Source organism: Brachycentrus maculatus, unplaced genomic scaffold (assembly GCF_059751285.1).
Source record: "Brachycentrus maculatus isolate JH-2025_06_01 unplaced genomic scaffold, ASM5975128v1 h1tg000255l, whole genome shotgun sequence".
Classification (NCBI taxonomy): domain Eukaryota; kingdom Metazoa; phylum Arthropoda; class Insecta; order Trichoptera; family Brachycentridae; genus Brachycentrus; species Brachycentrus maculatus.
In genome coordinates, this window is record NW_028281006.1 from 41,527 (window position 1) to 55,820 (window position 14,294).

General features: G+C 35.6%; 2 pseudogenes across 1 annotated transcript; both read left to right on the forward strand.

Annotated features, from left to right (window-relative positions):
- The first annotated feature begins 5,258 nt into the window (after window positions 1–5,258).
- LOC148306064 (uncharacterized) lies at window positions 5,259–6,447 on the forward strand (annotated as a pseudogene). Its single transcript, XR_015838055.1, has 2 exons — window positions 5,259–5,417; window positions 5,505–6,447. The product of XR_015838055.1 is annotated as an uncharacterized LOC148306064 (transcript).
- On the forward strand, window positions 6,446–7,533 carry LOC148306065 (histone H2A-like; annotated as a pseudogene).
- The last annotated feature ends 6,761 nt before the right edge of the window (window positions 7,534–14,294 follow it).

Here is a 14,294-nt window from a genome sequence, read left to right on the forward strand (position 1 = left end):
ATACATCTGAAAAAGACTAGCGGTCTTTACAACAGATCCAGGGCATTGACGACATGCAAAAATTATCGTTTTAACTACCCAGTACGCATTAACCTAACTTCCTCTTTTCGGTAACTTTATCTACTCAACTGGTTTTGAAATACCAAATTCATTAGAAATATCATTAATGTTATCCATAATTTATAAAACGTTGACTTACGCATGGAATCGATCCCAGGTATGAATAAATTAAAAACTAATACTTTACATAGATTCGATTTCTACCCGATGAAAAAAATCAAGCTTTAATATCGTTTATCGTACTAATTACTAAATATTTGTTTTTAAATAATTGAAGTTACCGGGCTACTTCTATGTACCTTGTATGTAAATAATATTTGAACTTGATGTTTACAGTGCATATCCTAAAACAATTTTTCAGTACCTTTTATTATAACAAAAATAATAAATAAACTAATGACATCCGCGTATACTAATCTGACATGAGAAAACGTATATGTAGGTACATAATTAATAAATGACTTATCTTTTACCAAACATTCAATACAATTGTAGACATAATGGCGTCACTGATAACAAGTCATGCTTACATTCAATGTGATTTAATTAAGAAATTATAATAAATAAATAAGCTAGGCATATCAAATCATTATTTATATTTCAAATTACCGGGTTCATTGAAAAAGGTCCACTTGATTTTATACATCACGTTTTCAAATCCAAAACAAATCATTGTCTTCCCAAAATGTTTATAGTTTTATACTTGACCTTATATGGATAACATACAATAACCACGTAAAAATTGGAATGGAAGACTCAAAATATGATATGCCGATGATACAACACCAATTGCCACATCAGATAAGATGAAAGAAGAAAGTAAACTGGGTCATGAGATTACTAAAGTGAAAACAAAAAACATGTCGTTGATCGCAATCAAGTCATCAGGACAAACTCACCGATTTATCTTTAAATTGTCTATGAATATACATAATTATCTCGAAGCTTGGATAATTATGTACAGGTAGTCATGTATATTCAATGGAAGCAGGAAAGGAACCTGAGCACTAAGGCGAAAAAAGTTTATCGATACTAGGTCACATTTTAACAACTATTACTACCATAAGGTACGCCGTTTCCCTGCAAAAATGATGTTCTGACTTACACATTTAGATTCTTCTTCATCCAACATCTAATCTTACATTTGATGTCGTTTATAAATGACTCCGAAAGCTGGACGATGTATAACACCTTTTCTAGACAACTAGAATCAGGTCAGCTGAATTGTCTCTTGGAGACAAAATAATATTTAAAAAAACATCACGCTTCCGTGGAATCTTGGGTGTAACAGACAACAATAGTAAGGTAGAAGAAAGGCATGAGATGGTATGGGCACATACGACATAGAGAACCTGATCACATTTTGAACCAGCCAATCGCCATGGATCTTCCTCGAAAGACATCTATAGGAAGACCAATGAATTCATGGATGCTGCAGAAAGAAAATATTATTTGAAGGCATGGCCTAGGTGACGTTGTCTATGACAGAAGGATCTACAATTTGAGTACGAGAGAGCTGATCCCAACAGTCTACAAATATGATAAGTTGGGATAGAGCCAGGAAGAATATTCGGTGTCTTTTCCTTCTTTAGAGGAGCGGATTCCTTGTACTTTTTTTTCAAATTATTTTATAAATATACAGTACCTATATTAAAACAATATTTTAGTCGATTTATATTTTAATTATAAATCTGCTGTGGCTCAGTCTGGTTAAATGGAAAATAAATAAAAGAGGATACACGCGTATTCGAATGCAATGTCGTCGTGTCAAAATTTCAAAACAATCGGCGAATTGCTTTACAAGATGGAAGATTTGGAACTAACGAACGTTTACATTTTTATTTATATAGATAGAAGATAAAACACACTAAAAACATGTGATGGTAAATGATGAAAACATCATATATTTTGCTGTATCACTACGTCAGTAAATGTATTATTATGTTATGTAAGTGAAATAAAAACATTTTCTGATGTAATCTCAATAACATTTGGTTACCACGAGCAAACGGTTTCATTGAAGAGGAATTAAAGTAACATCTTCTACCAAAGTATTTTGTAATTTTCTCTTTATTTTCGAACTCATGCTTCATTTTCATGTTCCTATTTGAAATTGGAATCCATATTAAAGGTGTCTCAACAGAGAAACGATGCGTCTATTTTCATACGAAAGTAATATGAAAGTCTGAGCATCCCAAAACTCACGACCTTGCACTGGCTGGCCTAAGTGATTACTTCATACAGTGTGCAACGTTCACCATTCTACTGTTTTGCATCCATTTTCGAATGTTGTATATATTCATTTATGTTATCTTATCCGCTCCCTATGTGAAGTACATGGAGTCCACAAACTGGCTCCAGACTCTTCTGTCGGCTGCTAGCTCTTTTGCACCCTCCAAAGCCATGTTTTAAATTAACGTACAGTCATGTATGCCAAAATATAAATAATATAAAAGCCAAGTATTTGTGAAGTCAATTTTCTCTAAATCCAGGTAAAATTTTACGGAATTGATTTTTTTCTTAAAACACCGTTTTTGCATTGAAAAAATAAGTTTTTCTTCGAAATAATTACATGGTTTTTAAAAGAAAAGTGGTAGTAGGAGGTAGTTTGTGGACTCTATATGCTCCACATAAGAACGGATATAGATAAGTAATAAAATCAATATTAATAATATAAATATTGGCTGCCACTGTTAGACAGCGTGCATCCTAAATGCGGAAATTTCCGCCTAGGAATTTTACCAGACATAAGTATATACACAAAGTACTATGAGGTAATGTGCTGTTTGTTTTTCCAAACAAAGCAATATTTAAAATACGATAAAAGGCTTAATACACACTTAATTACTTTGGCATTTCGCGAACTTTGATAACTAATAACAACAAATTTAATATCACGTGCCGCATATTGAGGGATCGAGTGACGTCATACAAAATCCTAAGCGATATAAACTCGTATAAATAAGGAACAGACTCCATATCGGTATCATTCATTCTCAGACAGCGAGAAAGATTTTTATACAAACCCAAGTTTGACGTGAAAAGTGTCGAAGTGCAACCTTTGCAAGAAATCAGAGTGGATATTGATTTTCAAACCGAACCAAGATGGACAGAATGATCGTGGGAACAGCTACCCGCTATATTGCCGGAAGAAATGCGGTCCAAACCGTTTACTGGAGAAAATCTAATTCGGAAGGAAAAAGATTCCTCAAGTACAACAAAATCTGCCATTTTGGAAAAAAAGAAGACGCCAAACCAAACAGTGAAACTTTTGAAAAAATTCGCAACCGATACTCATAGTACTTACCGATCGTATCTAAAAAATATGTAATTTATTTGAGGATGAATTGTGATTTAGTATTAGTAATTTTTTCGATTATTTTGATAACATTAAAATTGTATAATCCTAGCTAATTATTTTTAATCAGCTCAAATATCTGATTTAAATGAGCGAATACCTATATTAAGATATTATTATGAAGTGTGATACTAAAAACTTTTGAAATTTAAACTAAAATTTAATCATATTAAAACTAAAAAAAATGTGTGGCTCTTATTTGAATTCACCAAAATACAATAATAAAATATTTCTCACTTAATACTACATTTTTTATTTATTTTACTTTTAAAATATTTGTATGCATGTATATCCCTCATATCGAAATTTTAAATGCCTATCACCAGGTACAAATTGATAAATCGCCAGGAGATATATGATATATTAAACCATATCCACTCCCTAGTTGGAGCATATGGAGTCCACAAACTGTCTCCAGGCTTTTCTATCGGCTGCCAGCTCACTTGCATCCTCCCAAGTCAGATCCGCGTCCCGAAGTTCTGACGAGAACTGCCGACGAATTGTCAGCAGTGGTCGTCCTGGGCGGCGCGAACCTGATGCCTTGTAAAAGAGGCAAGCTTGATTAAGGTTCTCAGGAGGCATGCGGAGTACATGGCCAAGCCAACTGAATCGCCTTTTCTTGACGACAGTTGTGACCAAGATTTACTGCGTCCTACGCCTTATCTCTTCATTCCTCACAAAGTCTAACCACCGCACGCCTAAAATTCTCCGCAAACACCTATTCTCAAAGCTTAGTACACGGCTGCTCTGGGCCCTTGTAAGGTGCCATGTTTCACAGCTGTATAAGAGAACATACATATTTATTTTTTGATCTCGAATAAGCTACTAGGATATCAGAATTGTTTGACGCCTAAACTTACCCTATAAAAACATCTGTATACAGGTACACACAAGGGCGTGTACATATTCCATTTGGCAACAAAAAACAATACCTAACCTAAGCTACGTTTTCATTGATACTAATATTTAGTCATTAATTCCATGTTTAAAAATACCTTTCATATTAAAAATTACACATATCTAAATTACATGCATTTTTCAAATTGTTATCCGCACCCGATGGTGCATAGGGCACTGCACTGAAAGGTGATCAGCCCTCCGCTTCAGGTACCAGTCCAGAGTAATATTGAATAAATATTATAGTGAAAAATCACTTATATTTATATGACTCCCCTGAGAATTGAACCCAGGACCTCCAGTACGGTAGCCGAGCATACTGACCATTACACTACGGAGGCGAAGGAATGCATAGGGCACCTATTAATTGACGCGATATTAACTCTATCAAGAAGGTAGAATAAACAGTTCTTCGCTTCAAATTCGTGTGTGTATACATAGAAGTGGAATATGTTTGGTTGCAGATAACGTAGGTGCAGGAGCTCAGGGTGAAGTACTTTATGGTTATGGAAATGTAGGAGGAATAGTTGATATTTGTTTAAAAAAGAAAATATTTGTGTTGTATTATTTACGTGAATATTTCAATTTCATACTATTTCTGTGAACCTAAGCGGCTCTATAGGAGAGGAAAAGGAGAAAAGCAGGAACGTCTAGAGCACTCACGTATTAGGTTGTGTAAGCTGTACACTGCTAATATAAGTTGATATAAATTAGTTAGTCTGTGGTTGATGTAAGGACTCAAGTTGACAGACTAGTAATTGGTAGGTTATTAATGATATTTATCCATTTTTGTAATGCGATAAGGTGAAATCAAGATTGGTTTTACTCGATTCTTTAAGCAGATAGCAAACGCAATTGGGTGCAAAGTACCGAATACATATAGTAAGACAGATTTTAATGATACAGACAAACAGCTCGAGTAGCTAAAATAAAACCACCTGTCACCAGTCAGCATATAACATTCGCAACTCTCTGACCGGCTGTAACACAAATTACAAACAGGTGTATCGTGTACAAATTATCTTCTCCTTCACAAGTGTATTTTAGCCTACAAAGGTTACACCCACTATCGGATATTGAATTGTTTGTTTCCTTATTCTCGGTAAGTAAATAAGTACTGAATAATTTAATAGGTCTCACGGAGTTACACTTTAGGGTTAGGTATTAATTATTTACAATATTGTTGCAGGATATCCTATAGCGCTTATTATGAATTTCAACGGAAAAGTTGTACTGATAACAGGAGCGAGCTCGGGAATCGGCGCCGCGACAGCCGTACATTTTTCGAAATTAGGGGCCAAACTTTCGCTGACCGGTCGAAATGAAAATAACCTCAAAAAAGTCGGCGAAGAATGCGAAAAATCCCACAACGTCAAACCGTTTGTCATCACCGGAGATCTGTCCAACGAAGCAGACGTGGAAAAAATCTTAGAAGCCACGATCAAACACTTTGGTAGTTTGGATGTTTTGGTTAACAATGCTGGTATCATCGAAATCGGAAGCATTGAAAACACAAGTTTGCCACAGTATGATCGTATTATGAACACAAACGTGCGCTCTATATATCAACTCACAATGCTAGCGGTTCCCCATCTCATCAAAACTAAAGGCAATATTGTTAATGTTTCAAGCGTTAACGGGATAAGATCTTTCGCTAATGTGCTAGCTTATTGTGTATCCAAGGCAGCATTGGACCAGTTTACGAAGTGCACTGCCCTCGAATTGGCGCCAAAAGGTGTCCGAGTAAACTCCGTCAACCCAGGTGTGATTGTGACCAATATCCATAAGAGAGGAGGTATGGATGATGAGGCGTATCAAAAGTTCCTGGAACGTTCTAAGGAAACTCATGCTCTACAACGTCCCGGACAGCCAGAAGAAGTGGCAGAATCTATAGCTTTCCTAGCTAGCGACGCAGCCAGTAATATCACCGGAGTTACGTTGTCTGTTGACGGCGGAAGACATGCCATGTGCCCACGATAAAAGAATTTACAAACTAAGTTTAATATTGAATTTCAGTACTACAAATTATAACCGTTGCATGTGTATGTAAATTAATATTTACTTTTGTAATATCACAAGCATACATTTTTATACATTAGCAGTGTCTAAGTTACACAACCTAGTGTGCATATGGGTATGCAAACCGAGTGCCCTAGCCATAGTTTTTTATTTGGCCACTGCATTTCCTTTCCCATATAAAAGTAATGTCTCTAACCCTGAGCTTCTTCAGTTTCATTATCTGTATACAATGAAATACATTCCAAAAATCTGGAGCACACGACTGATGACCATGCTTTCATATAATTAATGATCAAGTTAATACTGCATCAATCTGATGCAGTGCCCTATGTACCATCTAAGAAAAGATCAAGGAAAAAAAACATTTATGAAAAAAGTCCCTTCATATTGAGGATGGGCTTCATATGGGCGTGGACATTCTCATTATTACAATATGCCTCTTGATCTCATCTTCTGGCCCTCTGTTGTTTAGATTCTGTATATAGAAAAGTACAAGAAAAACATAGTAATTGATTCAAGGAACATTTTTTTAATACCTTTAACCCAGTTATCAATAGGTATAATACTGTATCTATACGCTGAATTAACTGAGCAAAGCATGACTACTTTTGAGAGTTTTATATGATTTCCTATATAATCTATAGTTATAACTTGTATCTCAGTGTCATATGTCATAATATATTCATAAATAATGTAAATAAATTATATTTAACCCTAAGTTATTAATTAATCTAACAAATATCCATATTTGTATTTTTTAATATATTCACTTATAGCAGAAAAGATAATCAACTCTGTGATAATTTGTTTTATTTATAAACCTCCTTTGAACCTGGTTCCAATCATACTTACAGAAAAGCAAAGTCCTGTTTGGACCATGCCAGTGTGCAATTCCCCGTCAGCCGTATCCGCAACCAATTCAGGAGGACCAACTATGCCGAGCGGGTTGGAGCCTACTGCCCGCGTACCACGCTGCCGTCGTGCAGTACCTTGATGCCGATGTGTTGGAGTTGGCCGGCAACACGGCCAGAGATAACAACAAGACCAGGATCACCCCCTGCCATCTGCAATTTGCCATCCACTATGACGAAGAGCTCAACGAGCTACTCTCCGGTGTGACTATCGCTCAGGGAGGCATCCCGCTCAATATTTTGGCCATGCTTCTGCCCAACAAGACCTATTAAAAGGTGCAATACAATAATATATTTGCTTCTCTTTTTTCCTCCCCAGACCCCGCCTACTGGATTCTACGAGACAGATTGACAATGTTTTATTTTTATCGATCATGTTTATCATCTTTCATCATCCACTTCTTTATAGCGCTCTTGAGGTAGTATTTTATAAAAATGGCACTATGCAAGTTATCCAAAATTATTATTATTATTATAAATCTTTAGGTATAATTTGTTAAATTTGATGATCATTTGAAATCAATTTTAGTCAAATCTTTAATCTTTTCCACACACCTCACTATGAGTGGTTTTGAATTTAAGATTTGCAATCTTAAGTAAAAAGGTAGCAAGATCAATAGCTCGCAACACAGAGTATGAAATACTCAAAACCTTAACGCTGTGGGTACATTTCTACGAAATCACATATAATTTTGGGAAGATTAATATGGATATATGTATTAATATATTTAAACTAAATAACCCCTAAATTGCAAATAACCATATTCTTTTAACATTATTTACACACAAATGTGCATAGAACATAGCATCATATTGACTTAATGTGTAGTCTTGAACGTTAATTACACTTCCTGTGTCCAGGGTGAAAATCACACATTTATTTTGACCCCTACAGAAACTATCATCGGAGACCTCTAGCATGGTAGCTCAACACTACCGTGGCATAATAACAACAATATGTATTTTTCATTTTCATTCATGATTTTTATATTTTTAATATTGTATTTGAATGCCTCCCAAATATTTTTTTAACATTTTTAATTGTAATGGACATTTTTGTCACTTGTAAATCCAGCAGGATGAGAAATGAGCTATCATCACCAATCTAAAAAAACAAGATAAGTTAGCAGTTTGAAGGTTGATAAAAATATCGCTATCAGTTACGATCTGATATTATTCAATCCATACAGCACAGTTTGACTCTAGCTCACGTCATAGTCACTGAGTTTTATTATTTAATTGAAAGTGTTTTCAATCGTTGATATATCGTCATCAGTGTATCTAAGACTTTTAAAAAGAAATAATTGTAACCATCATGAACTTCAATGGAAAAGTCGTCTTGATTACTGGCGCCAGCTCAGGAATTGGCAACGCGACGGCAGTACATCTGTCGAAATTGGGCGCCCAACTTTCATTGACGGGTCGAAACTTAATCAACCTAAACAAAACAGCCAACGAGTGTGAGAAATCACAAAATAAAAAGCCTTTTGTCATAACAGGAGAATTAACTGATGAATCCGATGTCCAAAATATATTAGATTCTACCATCAAACACTTTGGCAAACTTGATGTCCTAATTAACAATGCAGGTGTAATGGAATTTGGGAGCATAGAAGACACAAGTTTGGCTCAATATGATACTATTATGGGAGCTAATGTCAGATCTGTTTATCAATTGACTATGTTAGCAATTCCTTACCTGATTAAAACTCAAGGAAACATTGTAAATGTATCCAGTGTAACCGGATTAAGATCTTTTCCAAATATCGTAGCCTACTGTGTTTCAAAAGCGGCTTTGGATCAATTCACTCGTTGTGTTGCTCTCGAGCTTGCACCTAAACAAGTCCGAGTAAATTCAGTAAATCCTGGAGTGATTATCACAAACCTTCAAAGGACCGGTGGTATGGATGAGGAAGCATATCAGAAGTTTCTAGAACGTTCTAAAGAAACACATGCTTTGCAAAGAGCTGGGGAGCCTACAGAAGTCGCGGAGGCCATAGCATTCCTCGCAAGTAATGCTTCCAGCAATATTACTGGAGTGACACTACCATTTGATGGTGGACGCCATGCCATGTGTCCACGATAAATACAAACACATATGTTTTCATCACTCATGTTGTAACATATTCCATATCCTATTAAATTGTGCAAAATTCAAGAAAGTGCATTTTTTCTGCCAGTATTATTTTTTATGAATATGTTTGTATTAAAACTCTATGTAGTGTATAAAAAAATTATATATTAGGGAGTTGAATTAATTGTCGCCGTTTTTTGTAGTATTTTGAATTGAAGATATTTTTTTTTTTTAAAGTAAGAATTTATTCAAAGTATTGCCCTTCTTTCTCGACTACTTTGGCCCATCTTTCAGGAAGAAGTCGTATTCCCCTATAAAAGAAAACCTTGTCTTTTGAGGCAATCCAATTTTCAACCCATAACTCGACTTCTCGATAACTTTTGAAAATTTCTCCTGATAATCCATGCTGCATGGACCGAAACAGATGATAATCGGATGGTGCGACGTCAGGGGAGTGGGGCGGGTGTGACAGAACCTCCCAGCCGAAGGAGTTTATCTGTTCTTTTACCACTTTGGCAACATGCGGGCGCGCGTTGTCGTGCAGAATAAGAATCGACTCGTGCCTGGCTGCGTATTCTGGACGTTTTTCTTCAATTGCTGTTTTCAGTTTGATCATTTGCTGCTTGTAAACCTCTGCTGTGACTGTTTGGCCTGCTTTAAGAAGCTTGAAAAAAATTACTCCCTGCTGATCCCACCAAATACAAAGCATCGTTTTTGAGCCGTGAATGTTGCGTTTTGCAATGCTGGCTTCAGCAGGGGGTGGCTGACCTGGCTGGCAGATGACTTTGCGGCGTTTGGGGTTGTCGAAGAAGATCCACTTCTCATCGCTGGTGATGACGCGATGCAAAAAACCCTTTTCTGTGATGCCGTTGCATGAGTGAATCACACATGCAAAGTCGCCTTTCCATATCTCTCTCCTTCAGAGCATACGGGACCCAGTTTCCCTGCCGATGAACAAGCCCCATAGCCTTAATTTTGAGGCGGTTGAAAGTGCCACGTGGGTGTTCGAGGCAGCGGGGGACAGGAAAACAAAAAAAAACAAAAGGAATCTATTTAAATCACAGAAATATTAAATTTTTATAAACGGCAAGAACTAATTCAACCCCCTATTAACTGATTTTCAGTAAGACTCGCTTGTGACTGATTCAGTATCATGCCATAATATTGGGATTTCTTGAAATCACAAATAATTTTGTTACTTTTATGGTGGGGACTGACCGGAGCCATTTCGTCTGAACGTAACATGTTACGATCTGAGCATTTGTATAGTCAGTACAGCGGACCGAGCGCTCTATCCATAGTCGGAGCGCTACCATAGCGGAGCCCCTAGCGACGTTATGACGAAATGTTCCGGTCAGTCCCCATCATAAGGTTTTGATACTCGTATACAGTCTCACGGCGTGTTTAATATCATTAAAGTATTTACATGCTAAAACAACCTTTTGTAACGCTATATCTATATCTGTCAATAACACTAGATATTATGGATGTGGATGAAAATTGCTGCTCGTAATGACACATCAGGATAGATTGCTGATAGCTCAAAATATTAGAGAGATATGAAAAAATCACCAATGATTTATCACATATTTAGTATCATTACCCGAATTTGGCAGTGATCAAGTCAATCAAATTCTCAGGCAGAAGTTTTCTTTGCTTACTTTTCGGAAAATATAAAATTTCATCACAGAAACACTAATCCCCCCCTCACAATTTATTGATACAATCATTGAATCAGTTTTTTTTTACATTTTTGCTAACAAAATAAATTAGTTTTTGGTTAAGCATGAAATTGTAAAAAAAAAAAACTAAGGATAATTTGCTCCTCAGATACATTTTTGTCAGTAAGAATTCTTTCACAAACATGTTGAATCCACTCAGAAAGTGTCATGTCCTACCAAAGTATCAAAAAGTATTATATTTAAAGTTTTTAAAAAAATAGTAAGTTGTCCTGTAATTTCGTTATAAAATTTAGTCACCCTGAAATAGCTTTGCCTTATACGTCAGCTTTCCGAAATCGTAATTTCCTGAATCCACAATCGTTTATCATTGTCTGTTTTTGAAAAGTTTTTTTTTGTCTTAGTTTTTTACATAAATTGTAAAAAATAATTTAAAAAAAATAATGACATATTTCAAAGATATTATTTGTGTTTTTACAATTTACAAGCAACTTAAAATTTTTTATCGTTTTTAAAAATAGGAATCGAGTTTTGGTGGAGGACACAAACCTATAAAAATCTTATCCGAATGAACTAAATCCAAAATATTAGAACCTCTTCTTTTTCTTCTTCCGATTTTTCGAACGAATGAAATTCATACAATATGAAAGTTTGTATGGATTTCATTCGTTCGAAAAATCGACGTATACCTAAGGCTAAAATTAGAAGTCGAGGATTATAACGGTACTTTAGTGATGGCCAATCGAATGTATTAGTAAATAATAGGATAATTCATAATCGAGATACGGCATTCATTCATCCGGCATCGGCATGTTGAGCCAGTGCCAGTGAAGAAAGGAAGAAGTGGGCGTTTTTGCCTTGAATTTTAATTAGTGAATTACACAAAATTAAAGTACTATGAAAAGTAAATCCACTCACATGTTCTTGGATAACAAAACTTACAATGCCTGAATAATATTTTTTTAAAGAGGTGTCATTTATACGTTAGGTTTTATTTTAAGAAGAGAAATGACTGACAAATTAAAAATAGCTTATATCTTCTTAATAGCCTCTTCTTACCCTTATCCGTACCCAATGGTGCATAGGGCTCTGTATAGTATTGATGCAGTGTTATCTTAATCGTTACATGAAGGCAAGGTGATAACTTCTGCGCTTCAGAGAGCAGTCAAGGGTAATGTTAAATAAATATTAGAATGTGAAATCACTAATATTTATTTTCACCCTCCCCCTTGGGAATCGAACCCGGAACATCCAGCGCGGTAGCTATACACGGTAACCATTGCAACACGGAGGTGGACCATATCAGCTTATATGATACCACAAAATAAATTTGTATATACATTTATTGCGTACATAGAATTCAATATATATGTACTTTATTTTTAAAATTCAATCAAAATCATTTAACAGCGATAACCATAATATCATCCTCTATATTTTATCTCAATGATTATTCGAATAAAAGGAATATTTCGATTAATTCCATTCTACTAATCCCATCACTATTCTCGATAAGGATGTATGTATTATATAAATGTATTCTTGTGGTAGTGGTGTTAGTGAGATGTCAACAAGTTGGCGGTCTGTAAATTGATAAGAATTTGGTTATCGCTTATCAGTGTTTTATTTCTATAAATACATATTTTTTGGTTTTGTTTTGATAACTTATTCAATACTCACAACACGAGTCGGGAATCTCAGTTTGCGAAACTAATTAGAAGTGTATTTAGAATCGTCATTAGACCCTTAAATTTTGAAAGAAAACATTGTTATCATGAACTTCGCTGGAAAAGTCGTCCTGATTACCGGCGCCAGTTCGGGAATCGGCGCCGCGACAGCACTCCATCTGTCAAAATTGGGAGCCCAACTTTCACTGACAGGTCGAAACTTAATCAACCTAAACAAAATAGCGGACGAGTGTGAGAAATCACAAAACAATAAGCCTTTTGTTGTTACGGGAGAATTGACCAGTGAATCTGACGTGCAAAATATACTGCACTCCACAGTCAAACACTTTGGAAAACTTGATGTCTTGGTTAACAATGCTGGAATAATAGAAATCGGGAGTATAGAAAACACAAGTTTGGCTCAATATGATAATGTAATGAATACAAATGTTCGTTCTATATACCAGTTAACGATGTTAGCTGTTCCCCATCTGATTAAAACTCGAGGAAACATTGTAAATGTATCCAGCGTAAACGGAATAAGATCTTTTTCAAATGTCTTAGCTTATTGCGTTTCGAAAGCGGCTGTGGATCAATTCACTCGTTGTGTTGCTCTCGAGCTTGCACCTAAACAAGTCCGAGTAAACTCGGTAAATCCGGGAGTTATTATTACAAATCTTCAAAAGGCTGGAGGTATGGATGAAGAAACGTATCGGAAGTTTTTGGAGAGATCGAAGGAAACGCACGCTTTACAAAGACCTGGAGAGCCAGCCGAAGTTGCTGAAGCTATAGCATTTCTGGCAAGCAATGCTTCCAGCAATATAACCGGAGTAACACTACCGGTAGATGGTGGGCGCCACGCCATGTGTCCACGATAAATTGAATACTTATACAGTGGAACCTCTCGTAACGAGCAAAAAAATTGTAAAAACATTGCTCCCTTAACGAGTGACATTTTGCATAACGAGTTACGGAGAAAGGGCAAGTTCCTTTTTCACGACATTAACTTGTGAGCCGTGATTTCCAGGCCAGTCAAAAGTACAAAAAAAAATCACATGAGTGTTTCGCTTAACGAGTACAATTCCAAAACAAATTATGCCCGTTATTAGAGGTTCCACTGTATTCCTACTTTACTGAAGCCAAATAAATTTAATTTTTCTAAGCAAATGTAAATATAGTAAAACTTCGCTTAATGCTGCTATTGTATTGGTATTCCCCAAAATTGCACACAATATCCTTGCTTTGATATCCGCAATGGGACGTCTTGCGACACATTTGATGTAATTTCAGTGCGTTTTAAGACATAAGTATTTTTGTGTTAAGATATGTTCTTTAATTATATTTCATTTAACGCTAGAACTTATATGGGCGAAATATACCCCGCATCAAGCAGGATCTTACTGTATTATTTAAAATGTAATATGTACCTCTTTCATTAAGAAATAATAATTTGTTAACCAACTTCTCAGGTGTATGTCCGATATTGTGTCAATTCTGAAAGGTAAAAAGAATATAAATAAATAAAAAAGTCTCCAATATAAACTGATACACATGTTATGTTAATTCCATCTATTTTAGTCTCTACATAAGAGATTCGTCAGGTAGACTGCATTGTACACTCATCAGTTG